Genomic DNA, 23,993 nt, shown 5'->3' on the forward strand with positions numbered 1-23,993 from the left:
AATGTGCTGCCATGGATCCACCTGCAGGATCCTGGCATAAAATATTGCTTCGTGAAACAATTAAACCCAAATGTAATTTTGAAAATACTTGCTATGAAGAGTTTGATACAGTATGCAAAGAAGCTTGGTAGTTCATGGCTTTTTTCGATTTGTATTTAATTACAGATAATATACTAAAAATAGATCGTCAAAAAGATCCAATTGTTCCCAAAATGTCTCACCAATAATTAAATGTCAGGAAAGTTAATTTTTGTGTAGAAAAGAGTTTAAAATGCACATTTTTAATAGCATTTTTACACAATTTAAGCTATTTTCACCTACTGTTGACATTTCTACTTTGACCAAAAAATATATTTTTTTACTTTACTTGTAATTTTCATGGCACTTTACAGCCGAAAGAAAGCCCCTGCCACCACAACCCCAAACACTCCCTGCCCCCCAAAAATATTCAAACCAAAACCGTGTTACCAATAAAGTAAAACAATCAGAAGGGAGGAGATTATATCAATCAAGTCCAGTAACTGGGGGGATTTCCTCACTGCCTTATGGCTCCTTTGTGTACAGGGCACACAATGCAATTGTAACTCTGCCCCAGAAATTTCTCTTGAGCAGGGGAACCTTCCTGTCAGGTGTGCAGTTGGCAACCAGCAGGAGCCCCCAGATCCGAGAGCTGGCTGAGGGTGGAGGAGGTATGGCTGAGGTGTTCCCACATCCTGGCTGGCCAGATGCTGCAAGGCCCAAGAGGCTATAGCAGCAAGGGTGCCATTAGGGCAGCCCTAACCTGCAATGGGGAATAAACCAGACCCAGGCGGGAGACAATCAGCTTCCGCTCAGTCCCTGCACTGGACTCATCGTTGGTGCAGGAATTACTCAGGATGCCTATTATTATCAGCAAGAAAAGACGTTCCTGTTTTTAACTATTCTGTAGAAACAATATCCCTGCTTTAGAATGGTTCAAAAAACCTATGGAAGACATATCATTCTAAACTGAATTGTGTAGGTGTTTGAAGCAATTTTTCTAGATCCCTATTAAACTACTGTAGAATCCTCATTCAATTCTATAGGACCTTTCGATCAAACGGAGAGGAAAGGGCAGCCTTAAATTCAGTGATTCATAGAAATGTAGGACTGCAAGGGACCTTGATATGCATTCCAGTTCAGTGCCCTGGACTGAGGCAGGACTAGGTATTATCTCCATCCCTGACCAGTATTTGTCTAACCTGTTCATAAAAATCTCCAATAATGGAGATTCCACAATCTCCCTAGTTAATTTGTTCCAGTGCTTAACTACCCTGACAGTCTGGAAGTTTTCCTAATGTCTAAGCTAAATCTCCCATGACCAGTTTCAATTAGTAGTTTGAGTTGTGATGAAAAATTACCTAAAATGTACCCGGAAGAATGTAATACGAATTTTTCAAGACCCCATAAGGGTCTAGCTAAATAACAGATAATTATTATCTTTAGACACTCTGCCTCTGAACTGCACCAGTGAAGATCCAGCCTTTGGTAGTTCTCCAGGAATGCATATTTTGGGCCTTGTTCTTCAGTCTCCTGGGGTTTGTGTAGTCATTTATACCAGTACAGAGTGTGTGTACAATACTACCAAGTCAGAATTGTAGCATTTTTACCCACTTTGCACTCCATGGCCACAAGGCAATGGAGAATTAGGCCCATAGGTCCCATGGTTATCAGTCAACCCTATATATGTAAAGCCTGAGTTCATAAAAACACAGAAACATGGACCCATACTCGCTGACCTAAAGGAGCAGTTCAAGAAGCTGAGCAAGTATTGGAACTGCTACTCCCATGCAGGGCCGGCTCCAGGCACCAGCTGAGTAAGCTGGTGCTTGGGGCAGCAGCTTGTTCGAGGCGGCATTCTGCCCAATCCTAGGGCGGCACGGCCGCTTTCTTTTTTCTGTTGTTGTTCTGCTCCGGCCACCCTGTAGGGGGCGGCGGTGCGGAGAACCAGAGTGCCCTACAGGGCAGTCCTCTTCCTTCCCTCCCCGCCGACCAGAGCGGAGCCCTCGCGGCAGGTGGCAGCGCAGCGGGAGGGGCCGCGTGGCAGCGCTCCCGCTGTAGCCTTAGCCGCCCCCTTCTCTCTCTCTCCCGCCCGCTCCCTCCCCCCCGCCCCCGCCGGTCCCCCTGCACCCGCGCTCCGGCCACGCCACAGGTTTTTTTTTGCTTGGGACAGCCAAAAAGCCAGAGCAGGCCCTGCTCCCATGAGTGGGTCTGGTATATTCCATCCCAAGAAGGGAAGTTGTCCATGCAAGCCAGGCCATCACAGTCTATTTAAGAGATTTTAAACATTTCAGAATGGAGTGAGTTTTGAAAAATTCTTGTGCAGTGGTTGCCATTAGAAGGTAAGCATGTGCCTACACTTACCACCCCCCAAAAAAAAAATTGGTCACAGCCTAAACAAACAAAATTCAACTCTCAAATGAATAAAGCCCCAATACAACTTGATCTATGTGGGTAGACTCCTGCAGATCAGGTTACAGGACTAGGGTCTTTGGAACTATCAAAGATAAGGACAGATACACAGCATCAATCAGATACATTATATATTTACAGCAGAAGTGTGGCGGGGGGGAAGCACCATGAGACATTTTAATAGAACCCCTTTCTCTGGTTTATAAGAATATTCTTTCACATTAATTTCTCCCCTCCCCCTTAATCTTTTGTAAAAACTAATTTTATCAGGTTGAAGCTTTTCTCCAGTCTTTGCCCAGAATACAGACACAGAATAATTGGCAAGACTTGGCAGAATTAATGATATTATTGAACCTGTAATTGTCTAGTGTCTCAGCTTAGCAGATAGAAAGTCAATACAATATGATGTCCCCCAAGCCAAATTAATATAATGTAAAATGTGCTGGATTTTTTTTCAGAACTATTTGAAATCCTGCATTGTCTATACCTAGTGATTCAGAAACTATTAGTTTAGCATAGTTAGCCAAGCAAAAATTGCTGCCTTTTCCCTCCTGGGATAAAGTTACCTCCTCCTGTCTAGTTTGACTTTATTCTGTTGGGTCTAAACAGCAAAAGCATTTTCCCACCAGTTTGTGGTCTGATGTATTTCCTTACATTGGCCCAGATTATCCCCTGGGGCTCTGAAGGAGGCACACAACCATAACTTAACTCTGCACAATCAACCTTTACTTTGCATTCGCTGACATTTGAGTGTTTCACTTTGCAACTGTAATATTCTTTTAAGTAGCATTTTGTATGAAATTCTTTACTGAACTGGACGATTAGTGACTTATATTTTCACTTTTTATTGTTGAATGTATCATTACTCCCTTGCCTTTTGTAAATTCTCTAGGAGAGTGACCATGTCTACCTCTGTTTTTGTACAGCTCCCAGCACAACCGGACTCCAACCCTACATAAGATTTTTGGACACTATTGTAAGTCATTATGAATAAGTCATTAAGCAAGGGGTATTTAAATAATGAAAGTGCATACAGTGGTTTCTTTTTTCAAGGTTTCCTTGAAAATAGAGTGGGATTTTCAAAGCACTGGCCTATTTCTGCTCCCATTGAAATCAATGAGAATTTTACTATTGTTTCAATTGAAAACTGAGTTAGACCAACGCGCTAAGCACTTCTGAAAGGCAGCATATAGATTTTTCACGAAGAATAGAATGATTACCAATTTTCTATTTTTAACTATTTTTTTAATACCATCAGAGAGAAACAGCTTCTTATAAACCCATCGGTTACATGAAAAATGACATCAGGAGTTTACTGTTTTTTTCTACATGTGGTAATTTCGTGGTAGCCACAATGCAATATGTTATTTTATGTGATGTGTTGTCATCTTGCAATAATCAGGACAATTAATTTTGTAGGAAAATTATGGTCACCCAAAATAACTTTTGACATGGCCTAATGGTGTTATGTATGATCTTGCTCTGATAAGCCAATCATAAGCCATACTTTTTTAAAGGCATAATCAATCGTTCTGACATAAGGAAGTCCAGTCCATCAGTCTGACATTAAAATGTCATAATCCATTGATCTCACATTAGATTAATGGATTTTGATTACTTTTGAAAAAGCATTCAGATGAACCAGTTACATGAGCAGTCCGGACATCATCCTTTCAATTATGTCATTAAAACACTGACTCGGTGACTAAGTCCCTTCACTCTTCTTTTGAAATTTATTAATAGCTTCCATCATTTCTAACATAATTGTTCTGAAACTTCACACAATCTTAGATCCAGGTATTATCTAGTAAAATAAAAAAATAAACCAAGACACCTGTGGACAAGAATAGGCTGAATGGATTGAATTCCCTATTGGAGGTCATTCTACCTCTGCTCTCATAATTTGTGATGTCAACACAGCCTTTCAAAGAAGTTACTTCCTGATATCTTACTGCTGCCCATCTGTTGTTTTCTGTATCTCCCAATGACATGTCACCATTGGTAGCGACAATTTCTTATCCAGGGCTGTCAGAAAAAGAATAGTTTAGGAGCTTAGAAACAAAGTTCAAGCTATAAGTTTCTTTGAAGTTTGATCTGCTATTCAGTGAAGCACAATGTAGAAGAAAGGGTAAACATGTTGAGAAAAGGGGGAAGAGAGGATGGAGAATTACTCATGACAGGCACAGATTGGATTTACATACATATCCAATATGTCATTTAGGCCTTGATCCTGCATAGTGTTACGTACATACTTAACCGTAAGTGCGTGAGTAGTACCACTGAATTCAATGGATATAACCATATGATTTAAGTTAAGCAAGTTGCATCAGTATTTGCAGGACCTGGGCATTAGGATTTAATGGGATATACATTGTCCGGCTGAGTTAACTGTTTAAGACAGAATCAAACTCTTATTGCATGACCTTTTGTAAAATGTGTTATTGTTGTAGTGTAAAAAACACCTGTCAGGAATAGTCTAGTTACTACATGGTCCTGCCTTAAGTGCAGGGGATTGGACTAGATGAGCTTTTGAGGTCCCTTCCAAACCTACACTTTCATGGTTCTATGTGAGCTGATTGATCGGAGGAATCTCTATATCCAAATTAATAGTGACATTTAATAAAATCTTTGGCCCAAATCTTCAGGGATGACCAAGCTGCACATGGTGCAAGACCCACGGGTGGGGGGCCGGGGTGACTCTTATATCACCTCTCCCTCTCCAAGAGCCTGGGGCTGGCAGGGGCTGATTTGGCTCTGGCATGATTTAGCTGATGAGGTGCTTCATTATCCCCAAATCACCAGAGCAGTGTGTGTGCTGGCTACACCCCCCTACTCCTCCTGGCCTGCCCTGATACACTCATGTTCCAGTGTAGGGACTGCAAATGAGTGGTGCAGAGCTGGTCTAGCTTTATGCTACCAGGGGTCGGCAACATTTGGCACACGGCTCGCCAGGGTAAGCACCCTGGCGGGACGGGCCAGTTTATTTACCTGCTGACGTGGCAGGTTCGGCCGATCGCGGCCCCCCCTCACCATGGTTCACCGTCCCGGGCCAATGGGGGCGGCGGGAAGCCGCGGCCAGCACATCCCTCGCCCGCGCCACTTCTCGCCGCCCCCATTGGCCCAGGACGGCGAACCGCAGCGAGTGGGGGCCGCGATCGGCCAAACCTGCTGCGTCAGCAGGTAAATAAACTGGCCCGGCCCGCCAGGGTGCTTTCCCTGGCGAGCCGCGTGCCAAACATTGCCGACCCCTATACCAGGGATTCTCCTTTTGCCCACGCTGCTTTGCACTATGCAGCTGGATGGGGAGCTGAGGCTCAGGCCCGCTGAAATCATGTGATGAGTCATTTATGATTAAATGTGTTACTGTCTAGTTAAAAAGCAGGTTATACACAGAGAGCTGTGCTTTATTGCAAATTATGCATTCCATAACTGATATGTACAACACATATATAACCACTTTGGTAAATTAGGGAAACAATTGCTGCGTTACCTGACTGAAATTCAGGCTTTTACATTTTGGCTATTGTTTCAACCCATGTTTTACCACTCCAAAGTGGCTCTCAAAGCTTCCAGCCCAGTTTCACATACTTTGATCTCAATATCATCACTTGAAACAGAGGGTTTGAGCCAAAGTCTATTGAATCCGCTGGAAGTCATTCCTTTGACTTCCCTGGGCTTCGGGTGGGGCCTAAAGAGAGCTAGATATAGGCCAACCCACCAATGAGTTCCCAGTTTTTCCAGATGTTTTTCCAGAAATACCTGTCCCTCTCCTACAATCTGAGAATGCTGCCCGCTCACAGGACTTGCAGCCGTCTCAACACAGGGCCACATTATTTGCTGGCTATTTCTAGAATTTTAAATTGCTCTGTACTGTAAACTCTTTGGTGCTGGGAGTGTCTCTTTGTTATATTTGTGTATAGTGTCAGCACAATGGGCCCCAGTCTCCGTACAAATAATAGTTATATCACCCTGTCCTGTACCATGAGTAACTGGAGTTCTTGAACAAACAGAAAACAAAAGTCCTTTATAAATATTACTCTTTGTATTAAATGGTACCTAGAGACCCCACTGAGACCAGGGCCCCAGAGCATTAGGCACTGTACAAACATGTAGGAAGAGAGAGGCCCAAAGAGCTTTCAGTCTAAATAAGAGAAATGAAGACAGAGGGAAGAAGTGTTTTATCCCAGGTCATTTAGAAAGTCAGGGACACAGCTGGTACTGGAACCACTGGCCTATGCTGTCTCTCAAATACCAGAAGACAACATGCAGGGGAGACAACACAAATATAAAGATCCGAAGCCTTAAAAATGATGAAGTACCAATCTGTTAGTTTTGTTTTTAAATGTACAATGCCCTCTGTTTAATTCAGCCACTAATTCAGTTGATGCTCCATAGAATCAGTGCGAGAACTGAAATTTCTGGTCTGTAAAAAATTTCCAAGATTTTGACATTTTGTTTTCATTCCTAATAAGAACAAAAACCTTCAACATTTCTGTGAAACAGAATTTTCAAAAAAGGTTTCAGATGGATTGTAATGTTCCACTTCGATAAAATCAAAGCATGTTGTTCCAAATAAGATTTTCAAAAACTAAAATGAATTTGAAAAATAACAAAGTAAATTTGAAACAAAAAATGTGTTTCAAACTGAAAAGTCAAAACATTCTATTCTGATTGTGTCGAAACAGAACATTTCCACAAAAAAGTGCTTCATTCTGAGGGGGGCGGGGGTGTTAATGAAATTAGTCAAAATCAACACATTCAGCATTTTCTGATGGGAAAAATGTTCTGTGGGGAAATTTTCAAACAGATTTAATAATCAGATCAAAATGTTGAAAGGCAAACAGCAATTTACATGCTGTGAGCCTGATTCTGCAGCATGCAGAATGCTCATTGACTCCAGGGGGCTTGCAGGATCAGGGCCTTCACTTTGATCAATGCTTATCCCTTCAGGCAGAGTTTATGGGCAAATTCAATCAGGCTGTCTATTTAATTAATAAAGAAAGTCAAAATTCTTCTTGAGATTGAAGGATAAAGAGCCCAGGAATGACCGGTGGTGGTGATGTTTATAAAAGATAACTGCAATGAAGAAATTCATTCTTCCCCTTTGCAATTGCCATTATAAGCACTGCTATATGCCATGCAAGCTGTGCCATGCACCCTGGTGATCGCAGGTATAACGAGATACCCATTTCTTTCTGTATTTCAGTCAAAATTGACTTGACCAGACTAAGGAATAGGCACTGTATATTATTTTATATTTTAAGATGTCACCCAATAATGGCAATAGTGAAAGTTTTATTCATGAATCTGCAGAATGACATTTCTGGATAGGACTGTTCAGTTAGAAAGCATGAGAGATGTGCCTTTCTGTTGCTATTGCACAAGGTCTCTGGAGAAACATTGTGCCACATATCCAGAACTGCCTCAACTGCAGATAGCCCACTATTAGGAAATTTGTAGTGGTCTTCACAACATCCGTATACAGCCAGGAGGCACAAGCTTCTGGGGTCCCCGAAAAATGAGGAAAAGCAGGGTCCAAAGGTCAGCATTGGGCAGTTTTAGCAAGGGATCATGAGTAAACAGAGATCTTTAAGGATAGTCATAGTGAAAACCTTTTAACGCTAATGATCAGTTTGCACTCATAAAGTTCTCTTCACCAGGAGAAAAGACTGAAATGAGCCTTTACATGGGTCTAGTATCCAAGGGGAGAGGCTGGCCATGCAAAGCCTCACTAGTAGCATAGGACGGTATGTGAAAGGCAAGCTGCTGGGAAAACAGGTTGAAAATTGTCTGTCAAAACATTCTTTTTCTATGGACAAAATGGAAGTTTTTGTGAAAAATGTCTGTTCTGGTTGAAAATTTTAGATGTTTTTGTCCAGAGAATTGAAACAAGAAATGTCTGGGGCTTAGCTCAAAAAAAAAATTTTTTTCTAAAACATTTATAGAAAAATGAAAAAAATCATTTTTGTTTATTTTTTTTCTTTAAACAGGAAGGAAAAGATTCACTATCAGCTCTACATGCTGGGGCCAAATTAATTAATTAAGAAATATTATTATTTCTTTACATGTCTTGCAGTTGTACTTAGGAACCCCAGTCATAGGCCTTATTGTGCTAGGTGAGAAGAGCACAAGAGAAGTCATCATCACTGATGGAGTGCAAGTCATGCAAAGGCAGGGTGAGACATAGGGGCAGATGGTTGATGCTGAAAGAGACCAGGAGCTAGTTAGAGAGGGGTAACTCTGCAACAGAGAGATCAGGGAGAGCAGTACTTGGAGAAGACCAAGTCTCATGATTGGCCTTGGAAGCCTGAATGGCATTTTTTTTTAATCTCCGTTTCTGTAGCTCTAGAAATGATTTGAAGAGTGCTTCACGTTCTGGGGTGCCATCCAGACCAGCGAGGGGCTGTGTCACCACTTGCCCTGTAATCCTGGGTGTCTCACGGTGCTTTGCTGCTGTCTCGCAAACAGCCAAACAGCATGCCAGTCACACCCTGAGTGTCCGCGTGTAGCTACCGTAGGGTTGCCAATTTTGGTTGGACGTATTCCTGGAGGTTTCATCACATGACATAATCTCTAATTAAAGAATAATCTTTAATTCCTGGAGACTCCAGGCCAATCCTGGAGGGTTAGCAACTCTAAGCTACAGCCCTGACTCAGCGGCCTAGTCACACATGGCTTCCACCAGCCACGGTTACTACTTGCAGGGTAACACCAACACACAGTCCCGAATTTCCCCCCAAAAGTGTGTTCTGCACCGACCAGCCTCTCCTGGGCAGTTCAGATACTAGAGCTCTGTTGCCCGTGTCAGAGGTCAACATGTTACTTTAACTGGAGTTACCCAAGTTCAGTTTAGACACAATACTGGATTAGCACTGATTAAAACAAGAAACTACAAAGGGAGTAGTACTTTTAAGTGAGTACAAATATAAGGTTTTAAAGTCAGAATTTGTTACAAGAGAAATAAAGATAAAGCACTTTCTGGTAGCTAAAACTTAACACACGAGATATGGTTCAAGGCAAAAGCCTTACCACATGTTCCCGGCAACATTGCTGACCAAATTCTGAGGTTTGGAACTCCTGCAAAGTCAAGGGCTGGTTCATTTGTCATCTTAGGTGAGGGTGAGAGAGAGAGAGAGAGAGAGAGAACCTGGAATGGTTTTGCCCTCACTTTTATAGTTTAGTCAGGTTATAGGTTATCTATAGGTTACCCCTACATAAAGTTCCTTGCAGCTGTGAGGAGTGAGACAGGGAGTCTCCCAGTAAAAAATTGTTGCTTGTTAAAATACAGATTGATCTGTTCCTTGCCCTCCTCCCCCATCATTGCCAAAGAATGCCCACTGGTGATTGCAAATCAACTTTGACGACACCTGGCTAGGACCATAAGCTTGTCCTTTGCCTTTGATGAACCAGTTTACCTCCACTTGCTATCCCAAGGTCCCCATTTCCTACTTATATGTAAATTGAGGTAAACACACATTTCTTTGTTTCAGATAGAGCTGTTTAATAACTTATGCCAAGGCTATGTGGGTTTGAATATGTGCGAACATCATCATATGGGGGAATTCATAACTTTACATATAAAGTAATTGATTTTACATATAATGTTGCTACCTACATTGTGCCATGATAGTATTGACCAGTGAATTGTTAGTTTTCAAATGATACCTCACAAGACATACAAAGGGTGTGAATACAAGGATGCATTGGGTCACAATGAGGTTGAGATTGTTATGCCTTCCTTTCCATACTGACAACTGACAAAAAAAATTGAGCACCAAACAACCACAAACCAACACTTTTGTGAAAATCTGGCAATTTTTTAAAAAGCAAAGTTTATTTTCTTTTGCACCATCTCTACATGCAAATATCCAAGGGGCTTTCCAACATATCGCTATTGTCCTAACAGGCAGGCCATTTAGAGGGATTGCTTATTGAGAACTTCAGCAAAGTCAAAATTTAAGTCAAAAGGTAAACTTTAGAAAAATGCATGCTGCTTTTAGATGTGCAAGGCTAAATTTACATTTCTTGTAGCAAACATACCCCTGCCCCTCCTCCCCAGCTCTTCAAGTGCTGCTGTCTGTGTGTGCATCAGTTGGTTGGTTTGGTTGATCTTTAGTAATTCATTTTTTGTATTTTCTCTGTGCAAATATTATGAACTGTGATGTGCAATCCTTAAGAGACAGTAAATACTGAAGCCTATGAGAGCAAGAGTTGATGGTGGCTTGAGCAATGTATTTTCTCATAGCATTTACACAGATTTTCTTGAAACATAGAACTATAAGATTCCTAGTTCTCCACCTCCCAGCTCATATAAGCATGGGACAGAATCTCCATCTCTCTAAATTGCCAAATAGGTGCCTTACTCTCATTCTTTCATATGGATCCTCTTGTCCTCTGCCTAGACAATCTCCAAAGAACAGTAACAAAATGTTCCAGAGTTTGGCCAAGGATACTGACTAGCGAGAAGCAAGCTTTTCTTTTCTGCTATGAATCTAGAAGATGCAAGGAAGGGAAATTGGACTGGAAGGAATAGTAAGATTAGCTAGGAAAGGGGCTTTTTGTATAAAATTTGGTGTTAATATTGAGAGAGAGAAAGAGGTTTTTAATTAAGGCATTGTACTAGGAATCAAGGCATCTGGCTTAAATTCCTGTCTCCGCCATAGACGCCTTGTGTGACCTTGGGCAAGTCATTTAATCTCTGTGCCGCCATTCCCTGCCTGTAAAATAGGGACAATCGTATTTCCTTTTTGCTATCCTTTTTCTTGTTTATTTAGATTGAAAGTTCCTGCGAGCAGGGACTGTGTGTCTCTACAGTGTCTAGCATGTGTCCCTGATCTCATCTGTGTTCTTTAGATTTTCCTGTAATAAAATAATAATAATTAATTTTATAAAATCTTCCTTGATTTGCTAAAAAGCTTCCAGAGTTATATTGATCATTAAAAGCCTGCATCTGAGAAGCCAATGTATTTGATTTGTAATGAATGTAACCCTTCAGTAAGATCACAGCTGTAATGTTACAACATCACTCATGTAAAGAATGGTCCCTGTAAGAAAACCTGCTGCTCTTTTTTCTCTTTAACCTCAATAGAGCGGTTCTTTTGTTAATTACAGTTACTGCACACTGTGATATTGAAGTGCTCTGTTCTCAAACATATTCTTATTTATTTTAGTCCTTTTTTCCCCAGGTAATGAAATGTCAGAACCCTACTTTTTCTGGTTTTGTAGTATGTTGATCAAAGTGACCTTTGCTTTGCAGCAGACACAAATCAATATAGCGCTCTGCAACATTTGACAGATAAAGGTGCAACATATAATAAATGGCAATCACTGACGAGGAGAGCAAGAAAATACCTGCCAACTTCAGTTCATACTAGCAATTTTCAGACAATGCAGCATGTTATGTTCAAAGCAAAATTCATTTGTCCATCTAATAACAGAGATGGAGGATATTAAAGGACTCAGTTTTGTTAAAGAAATGTTTCATCTCACAGTAATAATTCAGAGTCCAGTCAGGGCCTACAGTGGTTGGTTGTGAGTAAAGTTATTACATTTTGAAGAGAGGTTAGAAGAGCAATTTTCCTCACCGGGGGTAGCGGGTGGGATTTATTCATGAAATGAAACAGTAATTTTATATCTGTAATATAAACATGGAACATGGCAAATTTCCAAAGTGTTTCTTAACTCTCCAATATATGTTTCACACCAACGTGTGTATGCAAAAGCCTATATTTGCACAAGCAAAATGGTAAATGTGTGCAGATGTACCTGTTTTCCACTTGTAATGCCAGTTAACTGCAGGGGCTTTGTGGGGGTCTCTCACACCTGCTTCAAATACGGTCAGATGGCATTCTCATCCTGCGCTGAATAAAGTCGTCATGGACTGTGTAAGATCAGATTTACCTCCTTCCTGGGGTTTGGCTTTTTCAGTAACTCAAATAACAACAGAACTTTAAAGCTCACGCTATGCTTTCAAGCCAAGACTGACTGTTCCTAAAGTTTCCTGCAGGACCTCGCTGTCTCTAGTTCCCTCTGATCAGAAGATTGTGCCCTATTTTAACATCCTGCCGCACCTACCTCCAGGAGTCAGCAAATTGGTAAGGCTGGTTGGAAGTTTTCCATTGGAAAATGCTGATTCATCAAAATCAAAACATTCCATGAGTTCCACCTGGTTCCTGCCAGCTCACCTACCCACCAGTTGGGCTGTCTCAGGGCCAGGGCTTCCACAGTCCCGGGCTCCTAGACTCAGCGGGCTACTGCAGCTCCAGCTGCCTCAGAAACATTTTTTTAAAGGGGTTGAAATGAAATGAAATGTTGTGACTTTTTCCAAATGAAATTTTTGGAATTCCATCCTGCAAGAAATTTCAAAATCTCATTTTTCATTTAGCTTTGGAACATTTTCCCCCCCTGAATTTCCCATGGAATGGGAATACCATGTTCTGGCTAGCTCTGCTCAGCAGCTTTGTGTAAGATCCTAACACCTATCAGCAGGATGGATTAACGGAAGGGCCCTGTAAGGTACAACCTACCTCTCTGTTATAGATACGGTTTGAAAACTTGGCCCCCAAGCAGGGCCGGCGCTAGGCACCAGCGTTCCAAGCATGTGCTTGGGGCAGCCCCAAGACTGCTATTGTGTGTTTCCTTGATGAACATACCCATGTGCGTGCAGTTATTAGCCTTAATCTAGAATACTTAGTATGATCCCTTATATAACAATATATCACTTCATTTGAATTATTACAGTGATGACAAATAGAGCCGTAACATTCAGATAGCAAATGAATGAAGCAATGGGACGAAGCATGACTGAGGTGGACCTGTGAGTACTTGTAGGATTCCTGAAGGATCTGGGTGATTAGCGCTTAAATTCTATGTATGTACCTGTAAGCTCATCTCTTCAATTCGTTACCCACAGGTATCCTCCAGGTTACCTGAAGCTCCATAGAATTAAGCAAAGAGATAAATAAAGGAGGATGAGCCTACTCTGGGGGATATTATGTCACACAAAACTCCTGTGTGACTCTTCCTAATGGACAGTAACTAGAACCACAATTAACTTGTTGCTAGTTTATTTATTTTATGTTTGCAGTATTTGTACGACTGCAGCATGCATGGCTTTCTCTGGTTCCACACACAAGGCCAGAAACCTGATTGTTCAGCATTTTCCCAGCTGCTGGTCTGTGTGACAGCTATACCTTGCTGACTGGCACGGAGATAAGCTGTGTGAGACCCTTCCGTTTTGTGTTGTAGCAATCTGCGTGCACTTGGGTTTTGGTACACTTGTCCAACCTCTAAATTGCACTGTGAGTTTTGCATTTGAACAAAGCCAAAATCTCAAAGCAAAGCTTTATAACTCCATGTTGATTTCAATGAGAAAGCGTTAACAAAGCGCAAATTGCCCATGATTTTGACACAAACTGTAACCTGGCCCATGTTGGCTCACAGTTGGGCCTAGATGGACTCAGATGATTTTTAGCAAGCCTGGTTCCAGTTTCCAGTATTTTAGTCAGACAGTACACAAATCCCTTGGGTTAGTTTCATTGTGAAATTTTGCACAGTTCTCATGGGACATTCTCCAGCAAATGTCTCCATGGACAATATCATATGACTGATATTGTCAAAGTTGTATGGGAGTTTTGGACACTTAATTCCCCTTTAAATTAAGTGGAAATTAAATATGTGCAATGCAGTGTTTGTTCTTGTAACTGGCTTGATATTACCTGACACCACAACGGTGAGTTGTTTTTCCCCTCTACAGCTGGGGCTGTTAAGGAGCTGTTAGTCCACCTTGTATTGACCTGCAGGATAAGAGTACTCAGTTTTCAAATGTATTGTAGGTGTTCAAATGTAGTGTGGGTTATATGTGTTCATAGATTTTTTTCAACAAATTTTTCCATTAAATCCATCACCGTAGCATCTAGGGCCTCAGATTGCTAAATTCAGATAATTGCAATAGTGATAAATAACTTCCATGGAGATGAACAAATTAAATTGTTGTCATTACAACCCAATCTGTCATTTGTCACTGAATGCTCTTCTCTGCCTTATATTTGTTCAGCCAAAGCACCATAGTCATCTTGGTCTGAAGCTTGTTAAACTTAAAACTCATGCTCCGGCCCTCTGCCAATCTCTAACTATTAGAGATCAGGATTAGACTCCATGAAGAGATCAGATTATCCCACATCTGGCTACTATGAAGTTCTTTCACCTTCCTCTGAAACTCTGTACTGGCCACTGTCACAGACAGGACACTGGACTAGATGGACCATGGGCTTTTGTGACCTGTCCAAAGAAGCTAGTACTACAGGAGAGGACCCATTCTGAGAATGTTCTACCATGATTGAGTACCTTGGATACTTTCCTGTATTTTGCTCTTTCCATATTAATATGTGCTATTTTTACATATTCTTCATAAAAGGTCTTTATTCACCTGCAGTTTTTATTATAAACTCATAACCTGGTATTTATGAAGTACGACCTATTTCATAGCTATTTTAATTTAGGATCATATTTATATACTTAAGGAATGATTCCAGTGTATGTTTTGTTGCAAATACTCTCAAATTTCAAATTCACAATAGAACTTACCCAGTAATCGACATCTAAAGTGGATGAGTCTAAATTTAAGGGCACCTCAAATAAAAGTGTGAGTCTTTAAAGCCTATTCCAGTGTCTTTTGACTTGGATCAGATCTTTAGTCTTTTTCCTTTAATTTGTCTTTATATGGAAGCATCTGGTTGCCTCTAATCATGTTTGTTGGATCTCTTCTATTTCTGTTCTGACCTGTTTGAGATAAGGTGACCCAAACTGAACATGGCCTGGTATTCAAGGAGAGAATTTATCACTAATTTCTATAATGTCATTATGTTTTCTATGTTATTTTCTAACCCTTTCTTAATGCAAACTTACTTTGTATTTGCTTTCTTGACCACAGCAGATGTTCCTATTCAGGACCGGCTCCAGGCACCAGCGAAGGAAGCAAGTGCCTGGGGCGGCCAATAGAAAGGGGCAGCACTCTGTCCGTGATTGGGGCGGCACGTCCAGGTCTCTTCGACGGCAATTCGGTGGCAGCTCCCCTTCTTCTTCTTCCGTGGCACTTCGGCGGCAGCTCAATCAGATTTTTCTTTTTCTTTTTTTTCTTCGCCACTTGGGGCAGCAAAAAAGCTGGAGCCGGCCCTGTTTCTACTGAAGTATCCACAGTGATCTTTTCCTGACCTGTTGAAGCCAATTTAAGACTGATCTGAGTGTGTGTGTAGTTTAAATTTCTCCTTCCAATGCTTTACACCTGACCTGTCTGCATTAAATTTTATCTGCCATCAAGTAAAGCATCCTGTTTCTCAGTTAGTATTATCCAGTTGTCAAATCATTTCTGAATTGCCCATAATCCTGCTTAGTTTTAATCAAAACAATCATTTTGCATCATCATAACATTTTGCAATTTCACAATTCACCTCCTCTTCCAGGTCATTTTGAACAATATTGGTCCTAGTTCCAGCCTTCTTAGATCAGCTAATAGATGTGAAAGACAGAGTAGCTGCTGACCTTGCTTGTACAGGAAAGTGCTGTTGTGCTATTTCTTTCAAGCTAGTAACTGGTTCCTTCAGAACTACTAAGGTATAGAAATTACTGGTTATACAAGCCTAAAACATCACAATTAGTCATGTCCGTCTGGTGATTACCAGTTATGAAAATACAATGCAGCTCCCAGGATCTTTATTCTAAAATTGTGTTATTAACTTTGCTATAGTATATTTCGGGGGGAGGGGAGAAGGAGGGTCTACATGCATCGTAAATTTGCTATGGGGATTGTCACCCCAAATCGCAAATGGTTAGCTGTGAACAACAGATTTATTACCTGGCATAATTAATTGCCTAGATAGTGACATTTCCCATATTATAGACAATTGTGAATTATGAGCCCAGCTGTTAGCCTTCTCATTCACTGAAATCGGTTGATAAATATGTTTATTCGAGGTCAGCTCAGCCTCATCCATTAGAAATATTGTTTTTCTAAACATTACATTGATTTAATTTAACTCTAATCAATTTAAAATGGTTCTGACAATTAACAAAAGCTTCAAATATGACCTTAAAGTAATAGGATTCATTAGCTATGTTTAGGATTAAACTTATCCTAATAGGGCTATTTTTCTTCTGAGGGCATTTGGTAGCCTACTGATGGTCAGTCAAAACCAAATCAATTATTATAAATTATACAGTTTAAGTTGATTATGTAGTGCCTGCTAATTTGTATAAATTAGGACCTCAAACAATAGAAGCAATTTATTAATAACTATCTGTATCCTGAACCTGTATCACACTTTGTTACAGCTGCAGGGTCATCTGTTAACCAAGAAGTATTATATTCTCGCAGCCAGACATGTATGCTAATTAAACCCATAATTAATTGTAACAGTTATAGTTAAAGTCAAAATGCTGACAGCCTTTTTGCCCTATTATTCATGGCAATCAACTGATTCAAAAGGCAATCTAATCAGCAATTCATACGTTAGCTGAGGGATCATAATACAACGGCGGTACCAGTGACAGCTGGCACCCACAACAAGTCTTTGGATACAATAAGAAATATAAACCTCTTGAATTGCAATGCTTCAACATGAAGTGTCCCTGTTGTCTTCCAATACAAATACAAGCATAAGTAATATTTAAGAATTGAAGCCTGAATCCAATAGCTAATGGGAATTCAGCAAGAGCCATCTCTCCATAGACTCTGTCCTGAGTCTTTACTATAATTGTACTGTAGCAATTATAAGAATTCATTACAGCTATTTAATATGCTCTGGGATACAGTTATAGATCTCCAGGAAAACTCTTGGTTACTTGTGGCGTTAAATCCTATTGGCATTAGCCAGAGAACTCTAGCGAGAGTTTTCACATAGCAAAAGCCTGAGTTTAAGTTGGGGTAGTGTCACGGGAAGGCTTTCTGCTCAGATGAGAACAGTACCAAACATGCATTTGCTCTAGCCGGGTGCACTTCTCAACAGAACGAGCGGCGCATAAGAATGTAAGGTACAAGTCAAGACCCTGCTATACGTGACACTTGTATGCCAGCATATAATTAATAGGTTATGCAAGAAATAAGGCCAAACAAATGTTTAACAGATAAAGTCACTCCGAATATAAAAGTGCCTTAAAGCCTGAAAAAAGCCCCAAATATTTCTGAGGAATCGTCAAATACAATGAATACTTGTGAGGAGATTAAATGTGGTCCCAGTGATCTGAGCCCAGCATTGAGGACTACTGCATTATGACACTGACTCCTTCTGTGACTAGGGACAAGCCACTTAATCTTTCTGCCTCCATTTTTCATCTGCGAAATTGTGATAGTACAGTGATGGGCCTATAAATATACCAATCTAGGCGCCACCCTGCCCTGCTTATGAGGGTTGTTATGAGGATTGTTTACTTAATGTGTATAAAGTGCTCTGAATATGAACGTGTTGTATCCCTGGCACCTGAATTAAGCGGCAAGAGCTCCAGCTTCCTGAAGCAAAGCTGCAGTAAATGCTGTGGTATTCTATAGAATTTTAATGTAAGCAACTGGTCAGTGTATTACAGGTCCCCATGCAGAGGAGCTGTGTCTGCTCAACTTCTCCCAACTTTAGCTCAAGCTGTAGAGCCTCATGCATTCAGCTCTGGCAGCTTCCAGTTCACTCCCCAGGGTGTCAGTCAATATGTCAGCTATGACATGTCATATGAATTGACTGCGAAGTAAGTCTGTTGATAAGTTGCATGGCACCAGAGCAGGCGTCACGCAAAGCCATAAGGGTATCAAGCACTGTCTGGAGCTGTAGGATCAATCTTCTACTTGAGGGTTTCTAAGCCATGCAGTAGCAAAGAGCCACAGCTACATGACTTAGGAGCTCTTTAGCCATGCAGAAGTGGAGCTTCACTGCGGCATGAGTTCTGGGATGGCAGCCATCTCTCTCTCTCCAAACCACCTCCTCCTCCCACCAAGACAGTGCTTATGCATGCTCTCCACTCAGCCACAGTGCCCTCCAGTGGACCACGAAACAAGTCAAGGAGCTGGAGGGTAGCCAGAAAATGCCTTTAATAAAGGTACATGCAGCACACAGATTTATGTGGCACTTTGATAAACGGGTACGTTAAAGAGCTGTTTCCCTGGTCATATAACTGCATTACACACAGGACCCAGTCTGCTATGCTTAAAACACATACATACAGCCTCAAAGATGCATTTTTGGGGATTCTGCAGTGCGGTGCAGATCAGAACAGGAGCACCGGGGGGGAAAAATACAGAATAGAGACTCTGATGATACTTTGAAAACAAATGATCTGTGAGTAATCTGATCTGCAAGCACAGAAATCTGTCATCATAATTTTTTTTGTCTCCACCATTACCCTCTACGCCCCATCCCAGCCCATGTAGTTCTTTGCCCAACATCCTAATTATTTAACTCTATGGGCCAGTTCCTCAGCCCCACTTAACTCTACTTTGCTCTGTTCCAGCAAACTTGCAGTGAAGTGGCAGCTGAGGTTCCCCTATGTGAGCCACCACACCTTCCAGTGCCCTGGCAGAGGAGACACATACGGGGCATGACTGCCAAGTGCCACAGATTCCTATCTGACTTGGAGGGGGTCATTGCAGTTAGGAACACATTAGAGCAGCCTAGAGTTGTGCTGGGGGCTCCCAGCTGTCTTCCTCTCCAGAAGTGGAGGAGAGTGTGAAGTGGCAGTCCTGCGCCCAGCACGTCTCAGTCAGGCCCTATGAATGTAGGTGATTTTCTGAAGCTATTGCAGCCGGTGGGTATATAATCTTTGTGCCTGCCCCTTTGTGCTTCAGCTGCGCATCATTTCAGATACAATCTCATAGCCAGCCAAGCGGTGTGGCCTCAGATCTCAAGTCCATTTCCAAGGGTTTCCTCCTGTAGTTAAGCATGGAAAAGGCCTATAGCACTATTCAGTCAGCAAGTCTTTACATACACAATTGAGCTCACATGTGCAGCTTCTTAAACTTGGTTAGCCGTTGGTTCTTTAAGCAGCTTTACATTGTCAGTGTTAGGTCTATGACACAAACATTTACATGCATTACAAGGAAGTTGCTATGTTAAATCTCATGTACAGTGTGTGCCTTTAGTGACATTTTTGCCACAAAATATATTGCACGTGTGATTGTTAATGCTTAAAATAAAACAGAATAATAATCAACCTTTAGCTGCAGTTTCCGCCTGGTTATTGAGCTGAAGTTAATGACTGGCTGAAAAGTATTTGTCAACACAACAGCTGGAGAGTAACACTTCCTTGTAGCTTTATGTCACAGCATATGCCAACCACTCAGAACATGTGATAATTCAACTGGAGCTGATACTACAATAGCAGATGGGTTGAAGCATTGTTATTCTCACTCTAACTCCCAGCCCTTGAGGGATCACTAAATAAAATCAAAGCAGATGGACCATTACAAGCTCATTTGTGTTCACTACAAGCACCTCAACCTCCAGTTGTGATATACTGCACCTTTGTATAAAATGACATGTATGGGAACATGACCTAATGAAAATAGCATCAGACTTGGCAAGTGAGGAATGAAGCTGGAAAATATGCACAGATCTATTTATCACTGAGCTTTTACCTTGCAAAGAAGGTTTGGTTCCCCCCGCCATGTTATCATTTTGTTTCTAGGCCCTTGAGGCACTAACTGGAAATTCCAAGAGACGTGGATGCTGGACCCCTCCATGGAGCCTGTGGACACTCAGGAGAGAAGTTAGTGCTCCAAATCTCATGTCTACAAGCAGAGGTTATTATATTTCATGTATATTTCCCAGCGTCCTGGCATTGCTTTCCCTTTCTCAAGTGGAGCAGCTCTGGGCCAGCTTGAGACCTCACTTACACCTGTGTTGGGCCCCAACTCATTAAGCCACATGCCTATGTGCTTTTCTGCATCGGGAGTCTATGCTGGAGTCATTCTCTGAGTTCACTGATCAATGATTCTGCCCAATCTAATCCTATGACCACTGGGCCTTAGAAATAAATGAATTTTACCTGTTACTATTCAGTCAGCCAGGAAAGGATCCTGCAGGCAAGTTACAGGTGTCAGCCAGAGGAAGCTGAGTGATGTTTAACAGGGTGTGGTTCTTTGAGTTCCTTTATTACCATTTGGCCTCCACCCACCCATGAAAAAAAGTGCCAATTTAGGTAATTACATTTGCCAACTAAATTCCCCTGTAATTTCAATTGGAAACAGTAGGATTCTTTAATACCCAGCCTTAACCCCTGCTGGTTTTGCTATCTGCTGTTAAACAGCTGCTATGTTCCACCCAGCGGTGGCTGCATTTCAGTGGTTAACAATGTGATTCAGAGCTGTGTCTTGTAGTAATAGAAATGTTTTGCATTAACTTCTGGGGAAGGAGGACTGGGCTTATACAGTCACAGGGATCAGTTGCAGAGGATTTTTTTTTAATGGGTTTTAGCTCTAGCTCAATAAAAGCTCCTCTAGAAATATATATGGGGCACAGTTCCAGGAATGCCTGCAACAGGCCCAAGTGATTCAGCTGCTGCTGGAGTTTGAAGGCAGCAATAAGTAGCCAAGAAAACTATGTGTGGATTTTTTCGTCAAACCTATTCGTTCAGCTCAGTGTTCTTCTCTGAATGGAAGGTGCAAGCTGGAAAACCCTTGCCTGAAACTGTTGCCTATTACATGTTTGAACTGTATAAAAAGCGCACATGAATCCACTAGTATTGCTCACTTCAGCAGAAAATGCTAACAAAGTAGGACAGCCTCAGAGAGAGACATCTGCAGTAGCACCTTAGCGTCCATGTCCATATTTTTCCTTGAAGTGGAAATGTCACCTAAAGAGGTGAGGCCAGATCCTCCACTGCTGTAAATTGACATAAATCCATTGACTTCACTAATGTGTGCACTTCAGGCCTCCACAATGCATGTTATTTACCAAGATGTCCCACCTATCCAACTAATTTATTAAGATAATTCTGTTTCTAGCCATCCATTACACTAAATGAATGAATAAATAAATCACTGTTGCTCCGGTTGACGTCTATACCAGCTAATGATCTAGCGTTATTTCTTTTACTGTATAAAACACCCCAAACCTTTATTCAGCAGCTTATGAAAGTCAGAGGGTTTGAAACAAACCCCAAACAGTGTTCTAGGCTAGCACTGTACCTCTCATACTACTGTGCCGGCATTGCTTGAGTATGCTGAAACATGCAAAAAAGTAAGTATTTCATTCATTCCATTATAAAAATGGTCTCTGAATAATTGGTTCTCAGTGGTGCTACAGAAATACGAGGTATATACAGTGATGCAATCATTAAAGGCATCAACACTAGAGATGGTTTTCTAAAAAGGGACCAAAGCTAGGTGACACATGCCTAGGGAATCCTTTGTGACAGCCCTTTAAAACGGGTTAAGGACGAATAAGGATGGGCTCATGTGCAAGTTTGACTAACTATACTTTATTGTACTCAGTAATAAAGCTGCACCATTTTTTTTCTGGTGGAACAGTTTTCCATTGGAAAATTCAGTTCTGTCAACATGGAACTATTTTATGGGAATATGCTAATTTTGATGGGGAAAAGGTCAAATTAATTGTTTTATGTTTCTCATTTGGTTTTGATAATGTTGAAATGTTTTGTTCAGACATTTATATTACATTAAAATGTTAATTTCAAAGTTATATTTGCATGTAATATTTAATATAGATTATGTTTTGACATTTAAACATGTCATTTTTGACAGTTCTGAATCAAAATTTTTCAGAATTTCTGTTCTGCGAGAAATGTCAAAATTTCTGCTTTTCATTCCAATGCAGCATGAAAACAAAATTTAAAAATGTAAGAATTTATCATTGAATGGAATTTCTGTTCTCCAACTCGCTCAGCTGGATAGAAAACTGAAGTCCATGGACAGTAGGTTGTGTTACCAACGTGATAAGACCAAGGCAGGATCACTGAATCAATCATTGGGCAAATGCTTGTTTAAAGATAATTACACATTCCTCGTCTTTAAATATTCAAGGGAAAACTCGCAGAAGAGTTAATAATGTGATGATAGTAATGAGGTTGAAGAGGAGTATTATGGAAGGAATCCATATATCTCTTGGCTTCATTTACATATTTAACAGCTGCTTGTTTCTCCATCATACAACGACCAACACCTGGTCTGAAAGAAGAGTGGGAAGTCTACTCACCTTTGGGCAAATATCTATCGCTGCATTCATTAATAGCTGTTGCCCATCTCATTATACATTTAAATGCTACATTATAACCTATTTATTCATTGATTTATTGCAATAGCTGGCTGCAAATAGAATTATCTTTGCAAATTGCTTTGATAGGTGGGAAACCTGGAGAGTAAATAACATGCAGTGTGGAGAAGCTAAGTGCAATCTGTATAGCTCACAAGTTATCATCGAGTACATGGCATCTTGTTTTATAGCGTCAGCTCCGACATGTAAACTGCCAATTTGTGGACCACTGGTGTTTGTGATGATCTAACTTAGGGGTATTTTATACTCATGTTCCTCAATTTCTCATTGTGGAAATAGGGAGGAGGGCAGAATGTTGAAAAGGAGTGATAGAAAGGTAGGAGTTGTGCATCAGAACCACACAGGTAGGAAGTTTGCAAAGCATTTGAGTAAGTTAGGGCCGTCCTTCTCTTAGTGCATTTCCAGCCAGCTTTCACATGTACAAGGTCTGCATTTATATTCATAATTTACTGGCCTTCACTACCTTGCAGATGTAACATTGGACGGGGATACTGCCTCACTCTTCACTGCGCTGCAAAGCAGACCAAACGATTCTGTAAAGCTGGGACTGAGTAGGCATGTGTGTGCTGTAGCAGCCTGAGCCAAAGCCCCTTGACGTCCATGTAAAGGCATCATTAACTTCAGTGGATTGTAGATAAGGCCCTACTAGAGCTAAACATATAGGCTGCGGTAAGGCAGAAGGGCTGCCAGCTGGAGGACGGTTCTGTTTTTCTTCTGTCTCCCTTTCTTTCATACTGTTCCAGGGACTTATCCAGTCTCTAACTTTGCATCTACATCCTGGCCTATTGAACTTAATGGCTAAACTCCTTTTGATGGCAATGGAACCAGCATTTTACCCATCACCTTTTAAAGGGTCAAAGTGATGCCATCAGCCTTTTCTCATAGACTTTAAGGCCAGAAGGGACCATCATGATCATCTAAGCTGATGTCCTGCACGTTGCAGGCCACAGAACCTCACCCAACCACTCCCATAATAGACCCCTAACCTCTGGCTGAGTTACTGAAGTCCTCACATCATGGTTTAAAGACTTCAAGTTACAGAGAATCCACCATTTACACTAATTTACACCTGCAAGTGAACTGTGTCCCATGCTGCAGAGGAAGGCAAAAAAATCCAGGGTCTCTGCCAATCTGACCCAGGAGGAAATTTCTTCCTGATTCCAAATATGGTGATCAGTTGGACCCTGAGCAAGAGCCACCAGCCAGACACCTGGGAAAGAACTCACTGCAGTAACTCAGAGACTCCCCATCTTGTGTCCCATTCCTGACCGTCGGAGATATTTGCAGCTAGCAGTC

At 41.2% G+C, this 23,993-nt stretch overlaps 1 long non-coding RNA gene across 1 annotated transcript in view; it reads left to right on the top strand.

Annotated features, from left to right (window-relative positions):
- Positions 1–19,535, top strand: part of LOC122173919 (uncharacterized) — a 304,056-nt gene extending 284,521 nt beyond the window's left edge. The window contains exons 7-8 of the long non-coding RNA XR_010592553.1: positions 3,357–3,406; positions 15,362–19,535. This is a non-coding gene — a long non-coding RNA (uncharacterized LOC122173919). The remainder of the gene's footprint in view (positions 1–3,356; positions 3,407–15,361) is intronic.
- Positions 19,536–23,993: the final 4,458 nt, after the last annotated feature.

This window comes from Chrysemys picta, chromosome 14, assembly GCF_011386835.1.
Source record: "Chrysemys picta bellii isolate R12L10 chromosome 14, ASM1138683v2, whole genome shotgun sequence".
Lineage (NCBI taxonomy): Eukaryota > Metazoa > Chordata > Testudines > Emydidae > Chrysemys > Chrysemys picta.